We start from the raw sequence: 26,809 nt of genomic DNA, 5'->3' as shown, positions 1-26,809 counted from the left end.
TATTTACATGTGTTATGGTTATAGCTGCCAAGCAGTGTAATTTTAATCATTCTTTAAACTTGACAGAGAGCAGAAACATTATTCAAATATTCAGATAGAATATCATTTCATATAAATAAATGGCCTACAGATTCAGGAGGAATATATAGCTAACATATCCTTGAAGGTAACAAAACAAAAACAAAAAAAAGTTGTGTGTTTATTTTGAATTCTTGATCTTGATCTCTGGCTTTAGCCATTGCTTTTTTGGGGGGGGGGGTGAAACCACCATAATATTATCTATCAAAAGTTTCAGTGCAAAGTGATGTTACAGAAAATGCAACTACCGGTATATTGCCCACTTTCAGGCCACGGGAAAAGCGAAATGCTAATTATTTGACCTTTCCTTTGACAAAACAGAAAGGGTCAAAAGTATGTGATCAATATACTTCTTTCTCTTCACAGCCTCTATTAGGAATAAGTCTGAACTACACACCATTTTTAGGGAACATTTTATTCAGAGTTAACAAACTGTTGTTGCTGTTTTAGTTTTTGTTGTGATCATTTCATTGTCATTATCGTCTTCAGCTTCTTATGCCTCATCCTTCCTCTCACGAGAGACCAGGATAACTAACCATGAAAATGCAGCTTTAAAAATGAAAGTGGAAAATGCCGTTCCCACTTTTTTGATAATTTTTATTATGGCTTTAGAAGCAGACCTGTTCATTTAAAGGTATACTGGCGTTTCAAGCTCTTTTACATGATTTCATTTGCTGTTAGTGAAGCTATCTCACAGTCAGATTTGATTGGTTGGCATAGTGATGTCTCCTAGATTGGTCCATAAGCCTCGAATAGTTTGGACCACCCTTATGACTAATCCAATAAGGATTGTCCTCATTCGTATGTGCCTAAACAGCAGGTGTTGGGGAAACAATGGCACTAAATAGGCTCAAAAAAAGTTTGTTATTGAGGCAATATGGGAAATTGTCAGTTATCTTTTCTCCCTGGCATAAAACGTATCCTAAACAGATTCAGAAGGGTAGAGTACTGACATAAAGTCGTAATTAAATACCAGAATCTATATTCAGGGGGAAAAACAAAAAAAATAGAGTTCTGAAAGGAGCATAATGTTAACAACGCTTACATAAATATATGCTTGATCTAAACTGTATTAATTTTTTCTCAAGTAGCAGTCTGAAACAGCAGCAAACATTTCAATCCACCTGCCACGGCAAGGCTTACAGTGTATTTGGATTTACTAATAGGAAGAGCAGCTTTTTATTTTCTGGATCAAAACCAAATTTTGTGTTTCAGCAAAAAAGAATCTCCCCATGAGAAATGAAGAACTAATACCTCATGTATTACAGTCACTTTCAAGGATACCTATCCTCAATTACAGTGCTGCAGAGAAGTACAAACACATGTAAGTCTGTCAAAATAAAACAGGAATAGAAATCCATCACATTTCTCTTTATAATCTCACATAAATGAACATCTCTGCTCGCTTATACACTAAGTAAAGCACACAAGATTACTGAGATGCATCACAGCCTAAATGGTGATATATTTTATTTCAATGGGTTGGAGTTGTGCCTGCCCAAATGTCTGCCATGGGGCTTGCGTAGGCAGCTCTATGTGTGGAACAACAACATGTGTAGAATTACACAACAATATGTGTAGAATTACACAAAGTAGAGGAATGGATTGGACAAACAAAACATATAACACAGATTCAACTCTTTATGCGCTCTCTCTCTCTCTCCCTCTCTCTCTCTCTCTCTCTCTCTCTCTCACACACACACACACACACGAAAAACCCAATATATTCAACCACAGAAACATAAAAACATTCTAGTTATTAACTTCCCCTATAGTAGATTTAAACCGGAGTGTCTACAATAACTTCCAGAAGTATTTCTCAGCAAAATTATTTTATTCCAAGGCTAGGCACAAATTCAGGAAGAAAGTAAAAGGCACTTCTGTTCATAGAAAATAATATTCAGCAAACACCCAGCTGAAAACATCCAGTCAGTTGAAACTATTCCTTATGAAAATGTGTTTTTTTTTAAACCCAATGATGTCATAATCCCATGTGAGTGGGCCTGTGCATCATAGAAACAACTAATACATGAGGGGGAGGCCTACAGCAAATGGGTGAATGTGTGCAAAATCAGGGTGATTTTTGTAAAGAAATAAAAGAAGGCATTTATAACGATGGAAATCTTAGCAATGATGGGGAAGAAGAGCTTCATATGAGATTTGCCCAGGCTCACTCTGGGGAAAGTCTTGTCTCTTTTTAATAAGAACTTGATCCCTTTTTCTTTAAAAAAGAAATAAAGAAAGCAGCGGGTGGCAGAATAATTTCTTTGCCTGAAAGAAGTCTCTCCCCCCCCCCACTGTTCTTATGAATTTCTTCACCCCACTGAAGATTGTGAGGGTGTTTCTCGCCACTTCTCACATGCACACACCCAGCTCTGATGAATATGCTGGGAAAGTTTCTATGGAACATACGGAGGACCAGTGCTAGGGCTTCTGGCGCCCTAGGCAACACCAATCTTCTGGTGCCCCCCGCCCCCGCCAAAGCCTGCTTTAGCGGGAGGTGCGGGCGCAGGCGGGCCAGCGGCGGGGGGCGGGGCGGGCGAGCAGCGCCTTCTCCACTACAGCGGAGAAACCGCTGCTTGCCTCTCCCCCCCCCACCTCCTGCCAAAGCAGGCTTTAGTGGGAGATGCAGGCGCAGGGAGGTGCGATGTGCCGGGCGCTGGCGGGCCAGCGGCACGGCACGGCGCCCCCTCCATTTCGGCGCCCTAGGCGGCCGCCTAGTCCGCCTAAATGGACGCGCCGGCCCTGAACATACGACATAGCACAACCTCCAGACCTTGAGCATGTTGGTGGTTTCTGCATCATTTTTGAGATGCAGCAGCCAGAAAAGTGCATAGTATTTTAAATGTGATTTTTCACCATAGATTTGCATACAGGCATTTTGATAACGGCAATTTCATTTGCAATCCCTTTCCTAGCGATCCTTATCTTGAAGTTCATCTTTTCCACAGCTGCTGCTGCTGCTGCACATTGAGTCTGCATTTCATTGATTTCACTACCATGACCTCAATATCTCTTTCCTAGTAAGTCATCGCTAGCTTAGTGGTTTGTTTCCCTTGATGTGCATCACTTTACGTTGAAGTAGGGATGAAATTTTGTGAAAATCTCTATATTGAGCCCATCCACGTATATTTTCTTGTTCCATGATCATGAGAAAGATTTTCCTGACAAGTTTTGCTAAAAGGATTATTAATTCTTGCATATTATGGGTATTATAATACTACAGCATAATATTATACACATGTACACCATATTTCTTATGGTAACCAGCCCATAAACAAATACATACAACAATGGATATAATGGTATAAAAATACATATGTACCGATGCAGATAGAATTATGCTGCACAAATATGGGGCTTAACTCTTTTCTATGCAAGTATGGCGCTTGACTCTTTTCTATGCATTGTCTATATAATGTTGTGACCCGCCCTGGGACCTTGTGATGAAGGGTAGGTAAATAATAACTATTATTATTATTATTTTACACGTTTTTGCATCTTAAGTAGTCAGACCAGCAAAACTAGCAATGCACAATTAGCTTGGACATACTGTAAGTGAAAGTTCAACACAAGAGATTGTCTGATGTGAGCAAAGCTTGATCGGGTCAGAAGCATCAAATTCTGTCTCTAAATCTCTTTAAAACTGATTCCTCTTCTGTCCTTTTTGGTTCCCAACCACATCTGCTATTTTTTTGCCTTCTCATCCAGTTGGGAGAGAACCTTTCAGAGTTCTTTGCAGTTTGTTTTCATTGCCTTGAATAATTTGGAATCATCTGAAAACTTGGCCACCTCACTGCTCTGCTCTTATAATCTACTAGGAAGGCTAGGAAGGGAAGTACTAGATGTGAGCTAGGAAGGGAGGAGTAGAGGTTGGATGGCCATCTGTCATGGATGCTTTAGCTGAGATTCCTGCATGGTGACTTCCACCATTCTATGATTCTATGAGTAAGCAGTATGAGGCCTGAGCTACGTACTATTTCTAGGAAACAATTGCAAAAACAAGCTAGAGAAAACTTGCTGCCGTTGTATTTTTTAAGACAACTGTTTGATGTGAGGCAAGGCAGCCAGGGACTTGGTCCTCTGGTGTAGAGAGAGGAACCCAGTGGGTAGAGTCCTGCTTGCTTAATGGGGAAGGAGGAGGCAGGTTGAAGTTGAACTGTGGGTCTCATCCCAGGCAGCAGAGACCTTTGCCCATCCTGCAGGGATGACCCAGCTTCATGTGGTCCAAAGTCGTCCAAAACAAAAACAAAGCGTTGAAGGAAAACAAGGTGGGAAAGAGGACCCCACAACAGAAAACAGTCCACTGGAAAGAGAGGGACTACTTAAGGACTTTCATCATATTGAGGCTGGCAGGCCCTTCTCTTGGATCTTCCTTGAGCTTTGCTTTCGCCAGCTTTGCCATTGCGTCCTGGCCCAGACTTGCAACATTGTCCATGGGAAGGGTAGAGAGAAGCGCCTTCCCCTTGGCCATGGCTTGAGCCTTCCGGACTCTCATCCACTCAGCTCTTCCTTCTTCTGCTCCTGCTCCTGCTCCTGCTGCTTCCTCTGCAGTGATTTCTGGTGTTTCCCCTTCTGCTCCTGTAGCTGATGCTGGTGCCTGGCTAACTCTTCTCCTGTCAGGGTAAAGGGAAGATCCATCAAATAAAGAGATACTCACCATTCGGACATCACATCCACACCACATGTTGAAAACATTCACCACACATTTTAAAGCACATAGTTTCCCCCTCATCCACTAACTCTGCAATTTCCCCTCACAGAGCTTTAATTCCAAGCTCCCTTACTAAATTATGGCTCTCGGGATTCTTTGGGGGACGCCGAGTGCTTTAAATGTGTGGTGAATTTTGCTTTCAGTGTATCATGTGGGTGAGACCACTGCCTCTTTCTCCCCTGGGCCTCCCCCTTCCCTCTGCCCCGTGCAAGGCTTCTCGGAAGAAAAGATGGCACAAATACTAATCTCACACAAGAAGACACAACTTACGCAAGCTTCAGACAGCAGTTGCTCAGTAATCTCAAGAGCAGCTTTATGACAAAAAATTTCAGTTTCAAACACATCCTTTCTGCTGTCGGAAAGCAGTCCTCCTCAAAATACCAAAATCAGAGAGGGAAAATGCCTCCCCACCCCTCGGCTCGTCAGGTCAGGCAGCCATTTTCCAGGCAGATCCTCAGGCAGGGGAGTGGGTGGACAGAGCAAGTGGACAAACTCTTGCCCCCTCCCCTGGTTCTTTCCAAAGGCAGTCTCTCCCCTGGAGCATCTCCTTATAAGGGTCCCTGACAGTGGGGTGGATTGGGTGGATTGGGAAGAGATGGGGTGAAAGCTCAGCCCTGAGGGTTTCAAAACATAGGCTCTCCTTCGAACCTTGGCTTTGGCATGAGCATGGAGAACAGGGCTTTGCCAAGTTGCCCCTGCAGGAGAACAGGGAGCATATCTATGCTTGTATCAGATCCTGGATTTAGCACTAACGTGCTGATTCATTGGCTCAGCACTCACTAACAATGCTGCTGCCTGAGCAGAAATCTCTCTCTAGAGTCTGAGGGACCACGTGAGATGTGGCCAGTTACTTAGTTTTTGAGGACCATCTTACATATATCCAGGGCTTTTTCTCCAGCTGGAACTCACCAGAACTCAGTTCCGGCACCTCTCAGGTGGGCGCCATCAGTGGCGGAGAGTAGGCGGGGGTGTGGCGCACCGCCCGCATTGGCATGGTACGTGTCCTGGGGGCATGTCCTGAATGGCACCCTACCGGGATCACACTGCCGGGGGCGGTGCACTCCCCCCCCACTCCTCTTCCTCAGCCAGTGGGCGCCATTGCCATTCTAAGAGAACAAGGGAAGTGTTCATTGTGAGTTCCGGCGCCTCTTTCTCTAGAAAAATAGCACTTCATATCTAATGAGTAGACCATACACACTGTTACTTGTAGAGTGCAGCATGAGTGTTCTGCATGTTTTGTGAATAGATAGGCTGGGAGGATGCGGCTGCTGAGGTACCTTAATCCACAGCACAGTAAAACATACACATACATGCACCAACCTTCCCCACAGTTTCTTTAAAATATATATAAAATTTATATAAAAAATAAAAATGTCTTTCTATTTAAATGAGTAATCTAGCCTATTTAAATCTCATATGTGGTAACCTTTTAATACTGGAAAGCCTTTTGCTGAGTCACCAACAATGTGCAGACACAAAGCTTCCTCAATTAATAATTTAATAAGCAACTTTTCAAAAATCCAATTCGTTTTTAAAAATTCCAGAGAAGGATAATTTTATCATTTAACAGCTGCTCTCATGAACCCATTTCTTTACTCTTGTTCTTCCTACATTAACAGCAAATAATGACTTTAGGGCACAATCCCATACATATTTACCTGAGAGTCAGCCTCATTGGACTCAACAGAACTTATTTCTGAATAGATATATATAGGATGGTGTTGTTAGAATCCTAAGTTTTATTCATACATAATGTTCACACCATAATGCCATCTTATTACCTAGGATGCAAAGCATTGTCTTTGCTTGATTTGGCTTTGTGACATCATTATGGAGTTAAATCTGATTGGTCACAGGGTGGTGTTATCATAATGCCCACGTGACCCAGTTGACTGGGATTGCTTCAGAAAGAAGCACATGTTTATTTGGTTATGCTTATTTACATGAGTGTGAATGCAATTCTATGCACGCTTATCGGTTGCTTTTTACTTCTGAGTGGGTAATTAGGTGCATCCTTACTTGAGAGTAAGCCCCATTGGACCCAGTGGGACTTTCATCTGAGTAAACCTGCATTGGATGGGGCTCCATGACTGAAATCCTACACATGCTGACCCTGGAATCAGCCCCATTGAATTCATTGGGACTTATTTTACCACAAACATGCATAGCCTCAAGATGAGATATCTACATTTCTGCAGGAAATGTTAAATATTCCACTCAGTAGATTATATAATGTATTATGCAGCAAGAGGAAAATTAAGGATCAATAATATCATTTCCCACAGATTTATAAGGATTTAAAAGTAATAGCTCTTTTAGAGCTGGACCAACAGCTCAAAGGGAAAGGTTACCAGTTATGAGAAACCTCATATTGATTCTGCGCAAGTTTTTATATGTGCTGTTATGAATAATGTATATGTTGCTATAGCTGAGAGCCATATCTTCTCATAAGTGAAAATAAATACGCTTGTGAAATATGTTTAAAACATGGACATACTCAAGTATAAGCGAAGCCTCAGTGGCATGAAATGCCAAAGGCATCCAACAAAACATTGGAAGGGACCCCAAAGATCGTCAAGTCCAACCCCCTTCAATGCCAGAATCTTTCACCCTACGTGGGACTCGAACCCACAGCCCTGAGATTAAGAGTCTCATGCTCTACTGACTCCACAGCCCTGAGATTAAGAGTCTCATGCTCTACTGACTGAGCAATCTGAGCTAAACTGGACAGAAATTTCAGCTATACAAACCTGAGAGAAGAATAGAAAATGGGAGGAAAGAAGCATGAAAAGGTTCTTGTGCAAAGTGTGTGTGTGTGGAGTCAACAACAAGGCAAGTCCAGCTTTGCTAAGTGTCCACGTCATTTGCAGTACCACACTCTAACCCAGGGGTTGTCAGCCTTTTTATGCCTACTGCCCACTAATGCATCTTTCTTGATAGTAAAATTTCCTTACCACCCACCAGCACTCGATAGGAGGAGGATTCAGCTTGTGCCATAGAACCCCCTACTGCCCACCTAGAATCCTGAAACGCCCACTAATGAGTGGTAGGGACCAGGTTGACAACCCCTGCTCTAACCAACTGAGCTAACCATATAACCAAATACTCAGTGTTCATGTATTAAATCCTGAAGTACTGGACAGTGCTTTTTGAAATTTAATTCTATGAATTCAGATTATATTATTTTAACCCCTCCCTCAAAGTTCTGATTTTTAAACCAGGTCTTAGTACCATGTGGAGTGTTTTTGCATTCACCGCGGAATTATTGCTGGCTCGAGACATACATGTTAGGGGAATTTACACAGTTTAATTGGTTGTGACGTCACTTCTTTTTAAAAATTTGTAAAAGGAATGAGCAGAATTTCTAAATAGTTCTTCTGGCATGAAAATAATTTTTAAAAAAATTATTTGTAAGCTGTGAAATAAATTGTGAAATGTACTTAAAAGGCTTTCCATTTCAATCCTGTATATACACAGTGTGCATAATGGAAAATCAAGATTAAAGACAACCCATTATGTCATTAAATTTTATCCAATTTTAAATACCCTCAAGCACCTTGTGTGAGTAGTCTCAGTTCAGAAAAAAAAACATTTTAAGACCAATATATAAACCCCTCACAAATACTTTGCAGTGGAAACTCTGACAGATTGCCATGTCCTCACCAATGAACTTTTCTCTGTGTACCACATACTAGTTACACCCATTGGCCGGAGCCATTACTGGCTTATTGCTGAAATTTCAGGCTGATTGAAGAAGGTGCCAATCATAACAGAATGGAGTGAAGGGGGAGTACAGGAGGAAGGACTTCATTTCATATACACACGGGCCATTGTTACAATGACCACACCGGGAAACATTCAGAGAACAACACAAGAGAGCTTAAATCTCTTTGAAATCAGTGGAAATGAAATCTATCCTGCATACAGTCACCATTTATTTCAGTTACACCTATCATGCAGGCACAATCGTCTTTGTCTTCCTTTACACATAACCATACACCTGCAGATGGATTAATATATTCCTTACATGAACTCCTCTTTGCACTGTGCGATGTGTTACAAAATTCTTTTGCCCTCCTGCTTGGTGTTGTGATCAGGAATGAATGACAAATCCAAAATATTTTGCCTTCATCCATTTTGCAAACGCTCCTATAGGTGCCTATACTTGGCAGTGGTTGGCATTTCCTATATCTCAACTATGGTACTACAAAATTGTTTTTATATGTCCTTTAGGTTTGCACTTTTAGCTCACTTCATTTACCTGCTCATCTTCGCCACAGCTTAGCAAATTAGGGGTCACTTGACTGTGAGAAGACAGTGCAAAAGATGACAAGAGGTGAAGTTTGAAAAGCTGCATATCCAACATTGTATATACAGAAGACATGTTGGAAAACCAGAGCATTGTCAGAATCCATGGTGAAGTGAGATGCAAATCCTCATTTTCACACAATGCATTGGGCAATGTGAATGTGTGTTTCTTGTAGCCTTCCTTGCTTACATGGCTGGCACACTTTTATTCCTCATTAAACCAAACATACCCATTAAATCAAACATACAGAACGATACATCAGAGATCAAAGAAAGTGAAACTGAAGTGAACTGCATGTTCATGAGTTTACTGACAAACAGGCAGGTCTAGCATTGCTGCTGTAATAGGCAGGCTCCTGGATCTTGAAGTCTTCCCTCAGCTCATTGGTGGCTCCTTTGAAGGACTTCCTTATCATGGAAGATGTCTGGTGGTGAGTCACTGGTGCCAAACATGGATTTTCTGAACAGGACAGTTGGGGAAGCACTAGAAATTACTTTTTCCCTCCTTTCCAGTAGTAGTATGTGGCACAGACCCGTACGTAACCTGTCCAAAACAAAACAAAAACCCATTACTCTTGTTTTTAAAGCTTTTTATTGAGTTTTACAATTTAACAATCAACCAAACTACAGAATGTGACAATTATCATATAAAGGGGGGGGCCCTCCCCATGACTTCCCTCAGCTTCCCCTTCTGGTTCTTTAAATATTTACTACTTCTGCTTAATTATTATCTTACTTTTGTGATCTTATACCTAAATGCTCTCTTTTTTAAAAGCAACCCCATTATTCCTGTAAAGCCTAGTTCTTTCATATGGAGAGGATAACCTACTTTTACCCTCCAACCATGTGGATGATTTGACAAACCTTAGATGCCCAGCCATAATAGTATAAAACATAGTAAATGTTATGTTTACCTTTCTTCTTCTTTAGTGGAGCATCATAGAGAACCCTGCACCTTTTGTTCCTTCTGCTTGGAGGAACTCTTCGTTGAGTCTCCTTGCAACAAGATGAGTTTTTGCGACTTGACATCTTACTCGTTCTTTCAAGATTCCAGGAGCAGAGACATTATCTCTTGGCTTGTACAGCCAAGTTAATTGCTCTGATGTTTTGCGAGTTTCTGAAGCAATTGTGCCTGAGCTCCTCCTTTTATAACATCTGTAACAATATCACATAGTGACCCTTTGTCTGCTGAAATGTAACCATATATAGTAACTGCCAGGTACTGATGGGGAAACAATTGTAACTAGCCTTATTTTGTAGTTTTTCCAATGAGACAGCATTTCATCTATTGTTGTTTTGACAGTTCAAAGTCCAGTAATTAATAAATAAGGCAAAGATCAGTATGTGGAATTAGGATGGCAAGCGAAAATCTCAAATTTTGACAAATGGTGCTGGAGAGTTTGTGTTTAAGAGGCAAATACGTTATTTTTCAAGGACAAATATACTTGTGAGACTATCAGCATCTGATTTCTTGAATGGTCAATTGAATGGCAAATTCAAAAAGAGTGTTGTGAATATGGTCGTTCTACTTTATTTATTAAAATGTATTCCATATTCTGTTCCATAAATGTCACACAAAACATACTCATTCATACTGAAAACAGTAGCAGTGCTGTTTATAATGTTATGTAGTTGCAGAACCTATATCTGTGGCATTGACAGGTAGGCAATAGACTGTAACAGTAAATTACTTCCCTTGTTACAAAAATCCATTCCCCTCCCACCCTTTCTCAGTGATCGAGATTATTTCTGAAACTGGGATTAAACTACCTGGGATTTATTTTATGTTATATGTGAAAAATCTGCTTTGGGAATTCCCGAAATACTGGATATCAATACAACTGATGATGCTACAACTGAAATACATTTTCATTTTTGAAACACTACTTGATTTTTGAAACATTTCATAATTCTACTATTTCATAAAATTCATTTTAAAAACCCTCAGCGTGGTTATATACTCTTGCCTGAGAGTAAGCTCCATTGAATTCAGTAGAATTTCTAAGTACACACATGTAGCGTTGCATTTTTGGACTGCAATCTTAGACACATGCAGTGAAATATAGATGCAATCCTCCTAAGCATGATACTTGGAAGTAATTCCCAATGAATTTAGTGTGACTTACCCTCCTGTACGTGGGTTTAGGATTGCAGTCTGTCCCCCAAACTACTGTTTCTTCACATGTACATGTATTCTATCATACACCCCCCCCCTTAACTTGGGGATGTTTATTCCTGTCCAAATAGCCTTTCTTCTTCAAAACACTTAACAGTGATCTCAGATGACTTCCTAATAAAACAAAGGGGGCAACCACTCTCCACCTTCTTCATCCCACTCTTCAGGAATATTAATGTTTTGTTAAATTCCAGGCTGTGATCAAACTTGGTTAAGGCAAAACTCATATTAATAAGAACTTAAGAAGGACCATGTGGAATCAGACCAGAGATCAGTCTAGCATTCTGTCCCCAGTAGGCAGTCAGATGCCTATGAGAAGCTCACAAAGAGGACACAAGCACAATGGCACCATCCCATTCATGTTCCCCAGAAATTGGTATTTAGGATCACACTGTCTCTGATACTGGAAGGCGTGTATAACCATAATGACTAGATGCCATTGTTAGTCTTATCCTCCATGACTTGGTCACTTTTTGTTGTTGTTGTTCAGTCGTTCAGTCGTGTCTGACTCTTCGTGACTCCATGGACCAGAGCATGCCAGGCACCCGACTTGGTCACTCATCTCCTTTAAAAGCCACCCACATTGGTGGTCATCACCATCTTGTAGTAGAAAATTCCATATTTAAACTATGTGTTGTGCAAATAAGTGCTTCCATCTGGAATTTCTCACCCTTCAGTTTAAGTGAACAACACCCAGGTTCTAATCTGAGATGGGGGGGGGGAATCTCTCTGTCCAGTTTCTCCACACAGCATGCATGATTTTATTATCCTGTATTTATAAACTCAGAAACCCCAGACACAGTAGTCTTTCCTCATGGAAAAGTTTGATCCAGCACCCTTTTCTGCACCTTTCTCAACATCCCTTTGGATAGTCCCACCTGCAGTAATCCAACACAATCTCACTTTAGTATGGTTCATAAGAAGACAAAAAGAAGCCCAAGTGCCGTTCAAATGGTTTATTGAGTGCAGTGCATGCTTCCAGCAGCCTGGTGCTTCATCCTGGTTTCTGACATGGTCCTTTTCCTTCGTTTGCAGCAGTTGCCTCACTACAGAAAGTACCTTAGGCTACAGCTGAGGCTCTCCGGTAATGGGACTGGCGTCTGCCTGTATACAAAAAGAGGGAAAATAAAAAGAAATGTGGGCAAAGGGATCGAACAAAGCTCCAGATTATCTTCATTTCTCCCCATAAAAGACTTGTGCCACCACACCATCAATTCATTTGATTTCATAATGATATTGTTGCTCCTCAAGTAGTACCAGCTCAAGAATTGTGGGACTAGCTATGGCTTACAATGTGTCCAATAGAAAACCTCAGCAAATGATATGCTGTGGGCTGAATCACATGACCATTCACCAGCTAATGAAGAAGAGATCTATATGGGTCTCATATTCTTACATATGGACTCCCCTGCCCTGTCACATCGTGCCAGATCTGGAACTTTGAAATGTTATATTGTGAGCGGTTTTTACAGGAAGGATATTTTAGGGTTCCGTAGAAGCGTGACGGGTGCGGGGAGAAAAACTTCATCATGGCGGTCAAAAGCCTGCTCTTGGCAAAACTTAAGCCCTATTTGGAGACACCCCACACAATTTAAAACTGTGAGGGTGCAGTAAGGAAGCTTGGATGCTCAAATAGAATTTAATTTGTAAAAAAAACCTGGCATCCTTTCCAAGTTGAATTTGTTCTTTTTATTATACTGTATAGTGCTTTGTGCATATACAGTAAGAAAGGGGTCTCTAAGGTGGATTTTTGTGGGGGTGGGGGTGGCGGCAGCAGATGAATAAAACAAATAAATGATGTGCTTCTGAGAAATAATTGTGTTCAATGCAAAGTGGCCTAATTGCTTCCTCACTCTCAATGCTACCTCTGGAGATTTTTAATCTTCAGTGTTAATCTTACTGGATGCTTCAGTAAAGCCCAGTTAAGTAATGTTTTGAAAACCTGTTCTCAGCTGCCTCCGGAGTCTTCGAGCAACCGGTTTCCTGCTACGCCGTTGTCTCCTAAGGCGAAGCATTCTTCGCCTATTTCTGCTCTGCTGTTGCCGTGGCATCATGTCTTTTCAGGTTTTCAGCCTCAGGCAGAGCTGCGAATTCAGTTGGTCATCCTCTGTTATGGTGGTTGATGTCACTCTGGCCAAGCAAATAAAATTAATTTCAACAGGCCCTTGGGTGAGTGGTCATTCTGCCTTTATAGTATTACTATAATGAATCACAATATATCACAATTTGATTGTTGACATATTCCAGGTAAAATACAGGTAATGGAATCAAGAACTCCCAATTAACTGCTGTGCTGTAAAGAGTGCCCTATAATTAATCCATCGCAGGATTCAGAATCATTTCCCATTAAGTACAGAAATATAATCCAAACTACCTGACACAGCAGGAAATGGGAGTATTTAATGCTTTCTCACTGCTTCATTGTTCTGATATTCATTTTAATTCTATTTGAAGCATTTATAAACCACTTAATATTAAGAAAAAGGAGAAGTTAGTAATGTCACATAACTTCAGAAGATCTACTCTGAATAGGACTAGCACTGAATGCCAATCAAACAAAATGGCAGGACAGCTGATCATAGCTTTCTCAGTGTCTGTTTTGACCCTCAGATATCTTTCAAATATATTTGATACTTAAAGCGAGATGTTATTTGATAGCGCTTACCTGGACACCAGGTACTGCACAAATGATAACTGAATTGTTGTGTGAGCATCCTGATGACTGGTTATGCCAGGAATCCAGTGACATCACAAATGATGTACATTGTGACTTCAGTAACCCGGATACAAACCAATTCTCCTAAAGAGTAATTTTTATTTCTTATTTTTTGCGTGGGTGAAATGTGCTGTTACAACTGAGTTATTTTAGCGTTTCTAGACTGTATCCTCTAGCTCTCTCACAACACCCCAAGGGCAGTTCAGGAAATAAAAAAAGAATTTATTATTTATTTATTTCTATACCACCGAAGGTCTCAGGGCAGTTCACATAAAATATCAAACAAATGTAAACCGCCACAATGAAACAAGGCTTTAACAATTTAGGTGACAACTCACAACTGCACATAAAATCCCAACTATGTAAAGATACCCTAAATGACAGCTGTGGAAGGTAAATATCAAAACCCAAACTCCTTCAGGCAACATTGAATGCTTTTCTAATGGCTGCCACAATGGGAGAAAAACAGAGAGATGGAATATGAAGCCAGTGAAACCACTTTCCAGAGTATGGGTGCCACACCAAAAAAGAGATTGTCTTCTCTGTAGCAGGTGGGACTCGGGGCAACATCTCCCCTGCAGACTGGAGGAAATGAAATAAAGACCGAGAGCATAGTGAACCTGTGGCCATTCAGATGTTGTTGGACTCCCCTCATGCTTAACCTTTAGCGATGGGGCTGTTGGGAGCTGGGGTTCAGCAGCATCAGAAGGGCCAAAGGTTTCCACTCTCTAGCCTATTCTTATAAGTAGTCTGTGTGAGCCAAAAGTACGAATAATATTTTCCCTATAGTGTTCTTTTGCTGGAAGGCAAGCTTCTGAATTGCCTTTGAAGGCTACCCAGTGCTCTTTTTTTTAAAGGGGTACTCATGGGTACACAGTACCGGCACCTGAGGCCACCCCATATAGTAGTAAATATACAAGCTTAGCTAAGCATGAATAACCAAGGCCATTTCCCTACTGGAGAACAACAGGAGCAGTTGACTCACCATCCTAAACTAAGAAGTGTTATCCCTAGCTGCTGCTGCCACCTGAGAATTCAGCAGCAAAACAGGAACCGGGAGAATCCCAGAACGGCATACCTTGTCCCTTATGCAGAGCGTAAACCCATCCAGTACAGGCAATACCAACAGCTTGCCAGATCTAGACTGGCCTAGCATCTTAACCTCCATCTTGTTTAGATTAAACTTCAGCTACTGTGGATTAAACTTCAGCTACTGTATATCCAGCAAGGCATTCATTCAAGGCATGAAGGACACACCTCACAGCACACCTCACAGCCCTCTAGATTTGTTGAAAATGAAAACAGGATTTGTATTATCAGCGTATTGATGATACCACACTCCAAAGTGATGGCTGATATCTTCCAGTAAGTAGGGTCAAGAGGGTGAGAGAGCAGGAAGGGAAGAGGCTAACATATTGGACAATTTTCTGGTAAACTACTGACAGACTATATAAAAGGAAGGAGGTATACAAAAGCCTCCTAAAAAAAACAAATAATGAAGCATTCTTGGTGGAAAAAGCCAGCTTTCTGTGGTTGGCTCCCACTCACACACCCCCAACTTCCTGTTAACAATTCAGTTCAGGTCTGTATGTCAAAGCTTCTAGTAATGTCACATCCCCAAGGTGCTGATGTAAGAGATCAGGCCTGCTCTTCTTTGCTTCTGACCTTTGCAGTCCAAACAGGTGAGGTGTTTCATCCAAGCCAGGAGGATTATAAAGAATATGTAGTCTACACAGCTGGCTTATATTGTGAAACAGCATATTCTCTCGGGGTGGGGGGGGTGATTTTTCTGTAAGCACTTTCCAAGCTTGAAGTTGTTCCATATAGCAGCAAACCAGGAGTTCAGGAAGTTGTTTTCTAAGCATGATTTAAAACTCCTCCAGATGACCTGTTTTATTAAGAATTCGTCCTGATTTGCTTGCTCAAAGCTAACGCTATGGCAAGTCTCTTGAAATATAATTCTGATTGGTTTGTGGTGCAGTCATGTGCCCAGACACTGCACCACCAACCACCCCATCACACATATAATAACTAGACAAAACAACAGGCTTTGGCACAATCCACAACTCTCAAACTCAAGAGTTTGTCAACTTTTTATTAAGTTCCTTTTTCTGAGCTGCTCCCACTCGTGGTATCCACTTATGGCAACCTAGCGATTCACCCACCAACTTCATTGAGTTGTCACCTATCCCCAGAAATCACATGAGAAACCACAGGAATGAAATTTTAGCATTTTATTGACAGATGGAATTGTTCAAATTGTTGCAGGCTCCTTGAATCTCAGGAAGTTATCCTGGGTATTCTCATGAAAGATTGTTGTGTTCATTTTGTTAGACAAAGGTTTTGGTGAGTCAGATGGTTGAAATCAAGGGCACAGAACACCATGAAGATGAAAAGAGTTCAGTGTCTTCTTCTTCGCACTTTCTTGCGACCACGACCTTTACCGGAAAAGAACAAACACCACCAGCAGTTATTGAATGTAACCAAGTTGAGCTGTAGTATGTAGCGATAAAATACATTTACTCCCTACCAAATGTGTTTGAAGGGTCCCAGCCCAAGAGCACAATCTTATGTGAATATACATAGGAGTCATATAGCATAGAAATCTTAAATTTAAGCATCTTACCTTTCCTTTTGCCCTTGCGTTTCTTCCGTCTCTTTCCAGAGCCACTCGCATGGCTGGCCTTTTGCCGCATTAGACGGAAGCGGGTTAGGCTCCTGCTCCGGCTGCGTTTGATTCGGGCCATTTGATGTTTTTATTCCTTCTCTCAAGTTCTTAGCAGTGGTGGCATAACCTGCACTTGGGAGCCTGAGGTTCAGGGTGGCGGGCTTTGCCTTTTTATAAGCAGCCTCAAAGCCACAACAAATGATGACCCTGCTTAACTCATCTGTGATGAAATACAGCGGGCAGGAGCCTTGCATGGCAAGGCTGCTATGCCTCGATTTGTTCATTTAAAACAATTTTAACTCAGCTTCCCAAGCTGGAGAAGAACCTCTAAAGACCATACTGTACAATGGCAATGATATCAAAGGGTGGAAGGGGGAAACATCCCATAAAATCCGGAGTCACGCAGCTAACTACAAAAGTGTCATTGAAAAACACAACAGACCAAAAAGTGATTTTGAATAACTTCAAAATCAAGTGGCAAGAGGGTCACAATTAGAGCCCAAAGAGCTTCCTGAGAAGGAAGGTGTTAACACTCTGGTAAAAGACCTTCAGAGAGGGATTAAGGTCAGATGCCCTAAGCAGAGTCACCAAGAAGGATGCTTCCCTGGTCCAAGGATACATGCTTCAGATATGAGTAGAACAGACAAGAGAGTGTGCACGGATTATCTTAATGAGCTGGTGGACTTATGTAGGAGGAAGTCCTAAAGCACAGGAGGCTTCAAAGGTCATAACCAGCACTTGAAATTGGGCCCAGAAGCAAAGCATAAGCCAGTGAAGGGGAGTCACATGTTCCCAATGTCCAACTCCAGGTAACAATCTGTCCACCTCTTCTGAATCACCTGAAATTTCCCAGTGTTCTTCAAGGACTGAGTGAATCCAGACATGACGTCACCAAGGCATATGATATACTTGGAGAGAAGGTAACATCCCACATCATATCCCAATACTATTTTTTCAAATCCAGCAGAAAAAGAGTTTTCACCTTTTATAAATGATGGCTTTGTGAAATATAGAATATGAGTTTGCTTCTCCCTGTGGAATGAATTTTGCTATGCTTCTTAGCTGGCTTACTAACATAAGTAGCTTTCTTCAGAAAACATTACTTGTCTCACAAACTTTAAGCCTAGTCACGTCAAAAGCTAATAGGGCACATGTAGAGTCTTCCATGATTTACAAGAGGCTCATCCAATGCCATTATGCAAAGAAGGATGAACTGGTGATATTTGGTGATGGTCGGGTGAGTGTGGCTTGGCCTACCACAGACATCAAAGAAATGAACGGTTAGAGGCTTCCATTGGATTTCTCGGTGATCTTGTTTGGAAGTATGACAGATAAAACCTTGAGGAATGACCAAGAAATGATTGTTTATTATCAGCCTGCAGCAACCAGTGTTAGTAATAATTGGAAGAAAAAGGGAAACACCAAAATGTTTCAATAGTTACCAAGCACATGGGTTATATTCAGCATAATAAAACACAGGTTTTGATATGATACGGAAGAACATACTACATTTTTGAAGAATTGCATTTCTTGTGTTCTGGAAAGTGAAACTTCATGCTAGAATGCCAGCCTTACGAGGTGTTGGGTGCAACTTAAGTACAATAAGAAGTTTGTTATTAGATGCTGAATTGTGTTGTATGTTTGTTTTAAAGTTAGTTTACTAGCCTGTCCCATATATGGTGATTTCTTAAGACACAGAGGTTGCCATATCAACTATATGAGCTCATAACCACCAGATCCTATAAGTAAAAGTGCAGCAAGTAGCATCATTTCACAAATTCAAGTACCATCTTCGGAGACAGATTGTGCTGGCTTCGTGGAATGACATGCTCCTCTTGATCCTCTACTAGACTTTTAACACCACCAAAACCCCAGAAAAATGACGCGATGTGGCTGCAGGCCTCCCTATCGCAGAAGACGTAAAAGAGGGGGGTTGGCAGGTCAGAGAGGAGGAAGAAGGGCAAAGAAAGGGAGACGAGGTAAAGAGATAATCCTCATGGCATTGTTAACAAATGCCCCCCCCCCAAAGCAATTCTTTGTGGTCTAGGGAAACACGCATTAGAATGAGGGCAGAGCGGCCAGTTTTGGGTCCCGCCAATGCCTTGCCTGAGCGCATGATGTAGGTGTTTTAAAAGGAGTGTTTGCAGGTGGGGGGAGAAACTCATACAATATTTTGCACTTTTGTTTCCGCAGTGTCGGTAGCGCACACAGTGTACTACTACAGGAAAGTCAGATAGAGCTCCGAAGCCCTTCCTTTCTACCATGCAGCATTTCCAGAAATGTGAGGCAACACCACCAAGATTTCTGCCTCATGAATGAACCACAGTTCCAGCAAAGCCAGACCGGCTGATGTTCTGAGATGCTGATGCCCTCCAAAGAGGAGCAATGTGTCATTAAACCTGAAGCTGCAACGTCTTTCCTGACTGGCCTGGTTCCTTTGCCCTTCTTGATGAATCTCTTTTTGGTGGGGTGGGGGTGGGGGTGGGGGCACAGAGGGGAACTGGAAAGAGTGTGAATTTCAAAATGACTAATCCTTGGGGAAAGGGTCTGCTGCGGTTTTTTCAAATAGCCTCCCAAAATTCGATGTCGGTGTTTATGGTAGCTGGTTAAAATTTACTCAGAGCAGACCCATTGAAATTAATGGATCTGCTCTGAGTATAACCAGCATCGAATGCAACTCTATGTATTAATGTTTTAATAAGATCTCTATTTTTGTAATGGCAACTGGTATACATATTGGCTCATCCAAACTATTAAACTTGAGAAGGGTCAGCTCAGCATGAGAAAAGAGAAGGAACACATGGCATCTTCTCTTTTACCTGTATATTATTTAATTATGAACAATAGGAATAACTCTTAGTACTGAAAATATGACTGAATGTGACACTGGGCACCCAACAAGCAACTTTCTTCCCCTGCCATAGCCTCTGAAGTGGCTACTTAAATTTACAAGACCTTGAGATCCAGTGTTGGTGACCAAATGCCTCAAGAAAATGCCCTAGTGATATGATTTCATTAAGCTATTGTGTGACACAATGGGAGGTCGTCTGACCCTCTCCCTGAGCGAGGGTCAAAAGGATCATAATTTTTCTGCTGAAAATAATCACTTTTGGTAGGCAACTTCGGTAGACATTCTCCACGAGAAAATTGTGCGTGGTCAGGTTGGGGGAGGGGTAGTAAATGGACTACACCATAGATTTGTAGTCCCCTGTGGCTACTCTTCAAAAACAGATGTGGCTAGTTTTGCACAAAATATTTAAAATGTGATTAAAATCACATCTGGTTTGATCCTTTGCCCTTTCTTACTATTGATTCAATGCTGCTTTATTGTTGTAATACAAATTAATCTATTATCGTTGAACTTGGTTTGCAGAGCAATGAAATGCTCTCTGAGTCTGTGCTGACAATATTGGTCTACATAGACCAATAGGTAAGGTACTGCTGTGGCGGGAAGGTAAACAGTGTTTCCATGTGCTCTGGTTTCTGTCACGGTGTTCCATTGTGCCAGAAGTGGTTTAGTCATGCTGGCCACATGACCTGGAAAGCTGTGGACAAACGCTGGTTCCCTTGGCCTGAAAGCAAGATGGGCGCCATAACCCCATAGTCGCCTTTGACTGGACTTAACCATCCAGGGGGTCCTTTACCCTTTTACCTTTTACATAGATCAATGTCTGACTTTGGATTTAGGCACTTTTCTATGCTTATAGATTCAGGAGGGGAAAATGCCTTTTCAGTGACCAGTTTTATTTTGTATGGGCTTGGCTATAAATATTCACTGGGTTTTTTTTCTCCTACAGCCCAAGGGCAAGTCTGCGGTGCAGCCTCAGAGTTCGAGAAAGCTCAGCGTTCTCTTGTACCATTAATAGTCCCGAGTACTTTAGACGCAACCTAAAAATAAATCCATACAGATCTCAAAATGTTACAGATACTACATTTGTCAGTGAGGGAGGAGAGGAAGAAAGGTTTTTTTAAAAGCACCATCATTTCAGATGAATTCAGATTTCCCCCAACCAGCCATCATTTTAAGATGTTATTTTGGGGGAATATCTGTGTACTCAGCATCACAATCACATCGAAGTCAAGTGTGAATTAAAATAGAGCTCACTTGAATATATTGGTCTACAGCCAGAATCAGTGGATTCTCCCTAGCTTTACAACTACAGAATAAAGGATAACTCCAATGCAATATTAGATCAGCACTGTGACAGACGCTTCAAATGCCTTCCTAGGAGTCTTGCTTCATTCTTTTTATTTACTCCCCACTTTCACCTATGAGATATAGCTGGGACAGGGTCTATCCTTGTTTCTTTGTAACCTCACAATGACCTTTGTTACATTTGGCTGCTTTATACAGTGCTACCCAATGACCTTCATGGGATCTGGAGCTTTGTCTCCTAGATCCACACCATTCTGTCCACTGCATGTCATTGCCTCTCAGTGCATAGATCTCATTAATGCAGTTGCATCCCCCTCACCACTACAAATGCTGCACTGAATAATTCTAGGCATGAATCAAGCTGTTAAGTTCAAATGTGGTCTATTACAAATCTTGCCTGGTGCTACCAAGGACATTTAATGTATAATAATAATAATAATAATAATAATAATAATAATAATAATAATAATGGTAAAGGACCCCTGGACAGTTAAGTCCAGTCAAAGGCGACTATGGGGTGCAGTACTCAGCTCACTTTCAGGTTGAGGGAGCAGGCGTTTGTCCACAGACAGCTTTCCAGGTCATGTGGCCAGCATGACTAAACCACGTCTGGTGCAACAGAACACCATGATGGAAGCCAGAGTGCACAGAAACGCCGTTTACCTTCCCGCCACAGCGGTACCTATTTATCCCCACATTTCATGTAATATCAACTAGCTTGGAAAAGAGGAGACTGAGAGGAGATAAGATAGCCATCTTCAAATATCTAAAGGGCTGTCACATGGAAGATGGAGCAAGCTTGTTTTCTCCTGCTCCAGAGGGTAGGGCTCAGTCCAATTCAAGTTACAAGAAAGGAGAATGTGGCCAAACATCCAGGAAGAATTTTCTGATAGTAAGAGCTGTTTGACAGTGGAATGGACTCCTTCAGGTGGTTATGGACTCCCCTTCCTTAAGCAGAGGTTGGATGGCCACCTGTCATGGATTCTTTAGTTGAGAATCCCTCATTGCAGGGGGTTGGAGTAGATGACCCTCAGGATACCTTCCAACTCTACCAATTCTATTATTCTATGTTACACAAGGAATTGGATAGCTGTAATGTGCCCTGTATGCAAAGTATGTCCTCTTCTTTGAATTGAACTGCACTGAAATAGAAATACAGCAATATATCCAGCCATATAAATATCCCAACAAAGAACTTCTCAAGAAAGGTTTATACAACAGGGAGTGTAGGCAGTTACTTAGGGGAGAAATAGCAGGCTTTTGTCTGAAAATCACCACCTATGCAGCTTAGACATAACACGGAAGGGTCATATTAAATAGGTGGAAGGAGATAATTGTAGGCTTGATAGGTAAGCTAAGCAGCCGTCATCAAACCTTCCATAATTCTATAATACAAAAAGCTAAGCTGTCAGAAGGCCAAGTCATAAGCACTTGGGTTTCTATTTCATGGAGGGGGTGGGTGGAGAACAGGCAAGGGTCAAGTTCTATGAAGCAGCCATCAAAGATCAGAATGACCAGCAACCAGTAGTGTAATCCAAGGCAGACAGGAGGTCAGGTTTCAAAGGCAGCAACACAGGAGAAGGGAACAACAATGAGAATGATTTAGAGCAAAATACGTGTGACAAATCCAACTGAGGACAGGCCAGAGAACATTCTACAGCCCAATCCTTAGTGATGATGCTGAGTAGTGACCAGGAAACCTTTCTTCACCATCATTGCATCTGCTGAGTGATGGCCCATGGAGGATTTATGAAGGATAAATAGCCTTTCACAGCAGGGCAACCCTGAAAAGCCTGCTGTGATTAGTTTCCAATGCACTTTGCATTTGCCCCTGTCCAGTTGTGGACAGTGCTTGCTTAAAATATCTTACCTTATCTTTTGCTCCCCCTTATCAGTTTTTTATGGGTGACTTTCAGCTTGTTCAGCCTGAGGATGTGGACAGGATTCTTGAGATGGCTGTGGCTGATCATGTGCTTGCTTGAGCATTGCTGTTCCTGGCTGATTGCGTACCCATCCCACAGAGCTGGTCCAAACGGATACCATGGTCAATGGTATCAAAAGCCTCCAAGACATCAAGATGCGTAACCATAGTCACACATTCCCTGTCCTGCTCTCAATGCAGGTCAACCAACAGGGTGACCAAGGCTGATTCATTGCCAAAAATCTACTTGATTTTTGAGGATGTACTCAAACACCTGTGAACCTTCATGTGCTAAGCTAACAGTGATTGTGTGCAACATTTTATTTTTGGTGAGTAAAGACTGGCTTGTAAGTCTCCTTTTCTTAAGCCTGAATCCTATAAAAAAAAATCACAACTCGTTTCATACTGTTACTTTCAAAATGACCATTACGTATTTTTATGTACATACTCCAAATAGTAACCACATGTATAAAAATGATCAGGAATATGTGTCTTCTAGGCAAGCATCTTTTGACATTGCTTGTTATGGAGGGGATTTTTTTTTTGTTCTTTCCACTTTTCCCTACTGATTTACTTTCATTTTCAGATTATCCCTATCCCCTCCCTTTCCCTCTCAGTTACTGGAAATGATAATTTCCCTCTCTTTAATGTGATGAATTATTTCTATGCATGCCTGAAACCTGAAGTCCTAACTCCTGAAAATCAATATGTTAGAACCTTGAAGTATGGCTGTTTCTTCTTAAGATTACTGATGAACACAGAGAAATGATTTTCCGCATATCATCTACTGTGAATATTTCAAAACACCATTCATCCCAATGATCACAATGCAAAAATACCCTATTAGTAAAAATTAGAGAATGCATATCAGTGACATGACTTGTTGATGGAAAAGTGAGATCCAATTTCTTGTTTTGACCTGAAAAAAATACGCACTGCTTAGCATTTCACTGTGTGTCTGAGAACTCACTGAAAAGTCTATAGGAAGGTCTAAGAAGAGCAAGTCTGAATGGGGAGGGGTGCTGCTGCTGTGCTGGCAATCTCTGTTGCTCACTAGGGGTCGCAGGATGTCAAAAAATCAATCAGCCAGAATGAAGCTGCCAAACCCAATACATGAACCATTTGCAAACTCAAGAATACTTCCTCAATAAAGCACATGCATTGAGACAACAATTCTCATAAATATTACACCCATTCATTCATGTTTAATGCCAGCATCTTATTATGAAAAGGAAAGACCACACTCCATAATTCCCTCACACTGAAAGTGAACTATAATTCACTTTCGTTGAGAATAATCAGGTGGTCTTTGATGAACTTCTAAGATAGCATGAGAAATGAAGAGTAGATGTTGATGATGATTCAGAGGTCTGTGCATAAGGGCTTAGGACTGATTCATGACTCACTCCTATTAAATCAGATTTTAAAAAAAGCTACTTCAATGAAACCAGAGATTTCAAAGAATACTCTTCTATTTACCATTAATTAACTAAAATGCATTCATGGAGTAATTTACAAAGAAAGTATCGTATTACATTTTTCAGAAACCTTCATCAATTTCACACCATATAATTAAAATCAGGCTTATTTTTTAGTGTATAGCCAGCAAAAGGGGACATATTGGCATCTGGAAACTAAAAAGCAACCACTGAGGTTTCGAGATGAATCTTTGTTGACTGTTTGCCTATGTGTTTCACTTTTACTAATGTACTTATGAGACAATTCAGGCATTCATAAGTGGTTTAAATGACTGTGTGAGGTGGAGAGAGTTTGCATGAGTGCATTAGCACTGTCCCTTGTCCCTTTCACCTTTCATGAGTTGGAGGACAACTGACTAAAACACGGAGTCCTCTGTACTTGTGGAAGCTCCATGTACACTCTAGAAGTCTGATTTCCCTGGTTTCTTTTTCTTTTATTAAATTAAAACATTCAAAAGTTGCAATACAGCTTTGTCCGCAGAATGATCACTCCAATCCTCAATCCCAGATCACTGTCATGTTGGCTCGCCAAATATCTTCAATAGGAACCAAAGTACCGATCTGGTTGGCTAGACATTTCCCCGGTTTCTAAAGTGCACTGGGAATCTCTCCAAGTGCAGGAGATTTCAAGCAGTTGCCCTCCAAGTCATAGAGGCTGATGTGAACCTGACAAGGGACAGAGCTAGCACACTTGTGTCTACTCTCTATCCTCTGTATACTCATTTAAGCCTTAAATGAGCACCTGAATAGGGCTAGTGCTACAATGAAATTAAATCTTTTAAATGAACTATGTGACAGCAGCTAGGGACTGTTATCTGCAGACACAGGGCAGATCAAGACAAAGGATGAACTATGCGAATACTGTTTGTTTTTTGCACCATGTCTGTCCTTCTTCCAACCTTGGAACCAGGCTACCTAAATGTGTGACGACTGAGTTTTCAACACCATGGTAAGAGGTGCCAAGTTGCCACCATGTGGTGCACAGTCTGCTGTTTGGAGGGTGTTGTGTTGTCCGGAAGAGGTCAAGCGCTCTGGAAGAGCTGCCCACTGAAGCTGAACTATGTTCAACTCTGTGCCTGGCCTCCTCTGTCCCCTCAACATTGAGAAGGTTCAGCCCCTTCCAACAAATATTGAGGGGCCAAAGACACCTTGGCCCCCTAGAGTTGGTGCACCTGATCATGGTTTTGTGCTCAACGCAGCCATGCAGGGACGCCGCATTATCCTTTTTGTAAAAAGCAACAATATGATGGAGGCAAAAATCCTCACTTGGTCATTTCCTCAGAGAGCCAACACTGAGAATGTAGGTTGCTGTTCTGCAAAATATGCAGTCAGAAGATAATTAATTAGCCCACATCTCGTCTGCATTGGAATCAAAGGGAACGGAAATACAAAGAATTGAACAAAAGTGCAAGGTGGGAAGAAATGGAAATAATAAAAATGTAAGAAGAGTCCTGGTGGATTAGACAAAAGGCCCATCTAGTCCAGCATCCTGTTCTCACAGCAGCCAACTAGATGCCTATGGGAAGCAGGACCTGGGCACAACAGCACTTGCCCCACATGTTATTACCAGGAACTGGTATTCAGAGAGATATTGCCTCTGACAGTGGAGGCAGAGCACAGCCATTGATATCCTTATCCTCCATGAAATACCATAAGGGTGACTTTAGTTAGGTCTTGTGACATGTTACTCATGTGAAGATGGTGTGACACAATTACTGGGAGACAGAGTTCTACTCCTGGCCCTGCCCATCCAGCAGACATTGAGACTGGCTCTGCCTATAAACACATCCATTCATTGGATTGGTTGTCTGAAGAGAAGATGCTTTGATCCCTGCTCCCTCATAGAGTCATAGAATTGTAAAGTTGGAAGGGACTACGAGGGCATTAGCCCTGCAATGGAGGAATCTTTCACCCAACATGAGGCTCAAACCCACAACCTTGAGAGTCTCATGCTTTACCTACAGAGCTATCCCGCAGATCTCAGAAAACCTAGCTATAAAAACTGGTCTAGCACACCAGACAGAACTGTTGTAAAGCCGAGATCCCCTTGCCAACTAGTGTTCTATTTGTGAGTCATTAAAACAACAACAAAGGCTAAAATTGAAAATAATGTGAAAATCACCTGTGTTTGCTGGAGGACGATAGCTCTGCTTTGCAAACAGAAAGTCCAGGTAGGGCTGGGAGAAGTCTGGAATCCTAGGTAGCCACTGCTGGTTAGTATAGATGACACAGAGCTAGGTGGATCACTGGTCTGGTTCAGTATAAGACAGCTCCTAACAGTCCCAGTCAGCATGACCAATAGTCAGGGGTGAGGGGAATTGCAGTTTAGTAACATCTGGTCTCCATCCGTGCAGAACCAAGAGAACTTTCATTTTGGAAATTTTAGAAAAGCAGCATTGGGAACTAAGAGAAGCAGAGGAAACATATGGGCCCAGAAGCAGGGAGCTGCAGAGAGCAGGGAGTGCATGCAAAAATGAAGGGGAAGGAAACACACTCATACTGTAAGTATGAGTCCTATCCAAGAGAATGCTGTTAAACTAGACCACGAGTGCTATATTGGCAGATATATTTTGTGACTCCTTCCTACAGATCAG

General features: G+C 41.6%; 3 long non-coding RNA genes across 3 annotated transcripts; 1 reads left to right on the top strand and 2 right to left on the bottom strand.

Annotated features, from left to right (window-relative positions):
• Positions 1 to 9,376: 9,376 nt before the first annotated feature.
• LOC117053032 lies at positions 9,377 to 11,241 on the bottom strand. The gene is made up of 3 exons (XR_004427341.1): positions 11,227 to 11,241; positions 10,015 to 10,255; positions 9,377 to 9,644 (listed from the first exon to the last, which is right to left on the bottom strand). It is a non-coding gene; the product is annotated as an uncharacterized LOC117053032 (long non-coding RNA).
• A 976-nt stretch (positions 11,242 to 12,217) lies between these two features.
• On the bottom strand, positions 12,218 to 13,496 carry LOC117053145. The gene is made up of 2 exons (XR_004427362.1): positions 13,219 to 13,496; positions 12,218 to 12,380 (listed from the first exon to the last, which is right to left on the bottom strand). It is a non-coding gene; the product is annotated as an uncharacterized LOC117053145 (long non-coding RNA).
• A 4,925-nt stretch (positions 13,497 to 18,421) lies between these two features.
• Positions 18,422 to 19,075, top strand: LOC117053043. The gene is made up of 2 exons (XR_004427347.1): positions 18,422 to 18,639; positions 18,854 to 19,075. It is a non-coding gene; the product is annotated as an uncharacterized LOC117053043 (long non-coding RNA).
• Positions 19,076 to 26,809: the final 7,734 nt, after the last annotated feature.

Source organism: Lacerta agilis, chromosome 9 (genome assembly GCF_009819535.1).
Source record: "Lacerta agilis isolate rLacAgi1 chromosome 9, rLacAgi1.pri, whole genome shotgun sequence".
NCBI classification, from domain to species: Eukaryota; Metazoa; Chordata; class Lepidosauria; order Squamata; family Lacertidae; genus Lacerta; species Lacerta agilis.
Note: the sequence above shows the minus strand (reverse complement) of the source record. Positions and strands in the feature narration are given on the sequence as shown.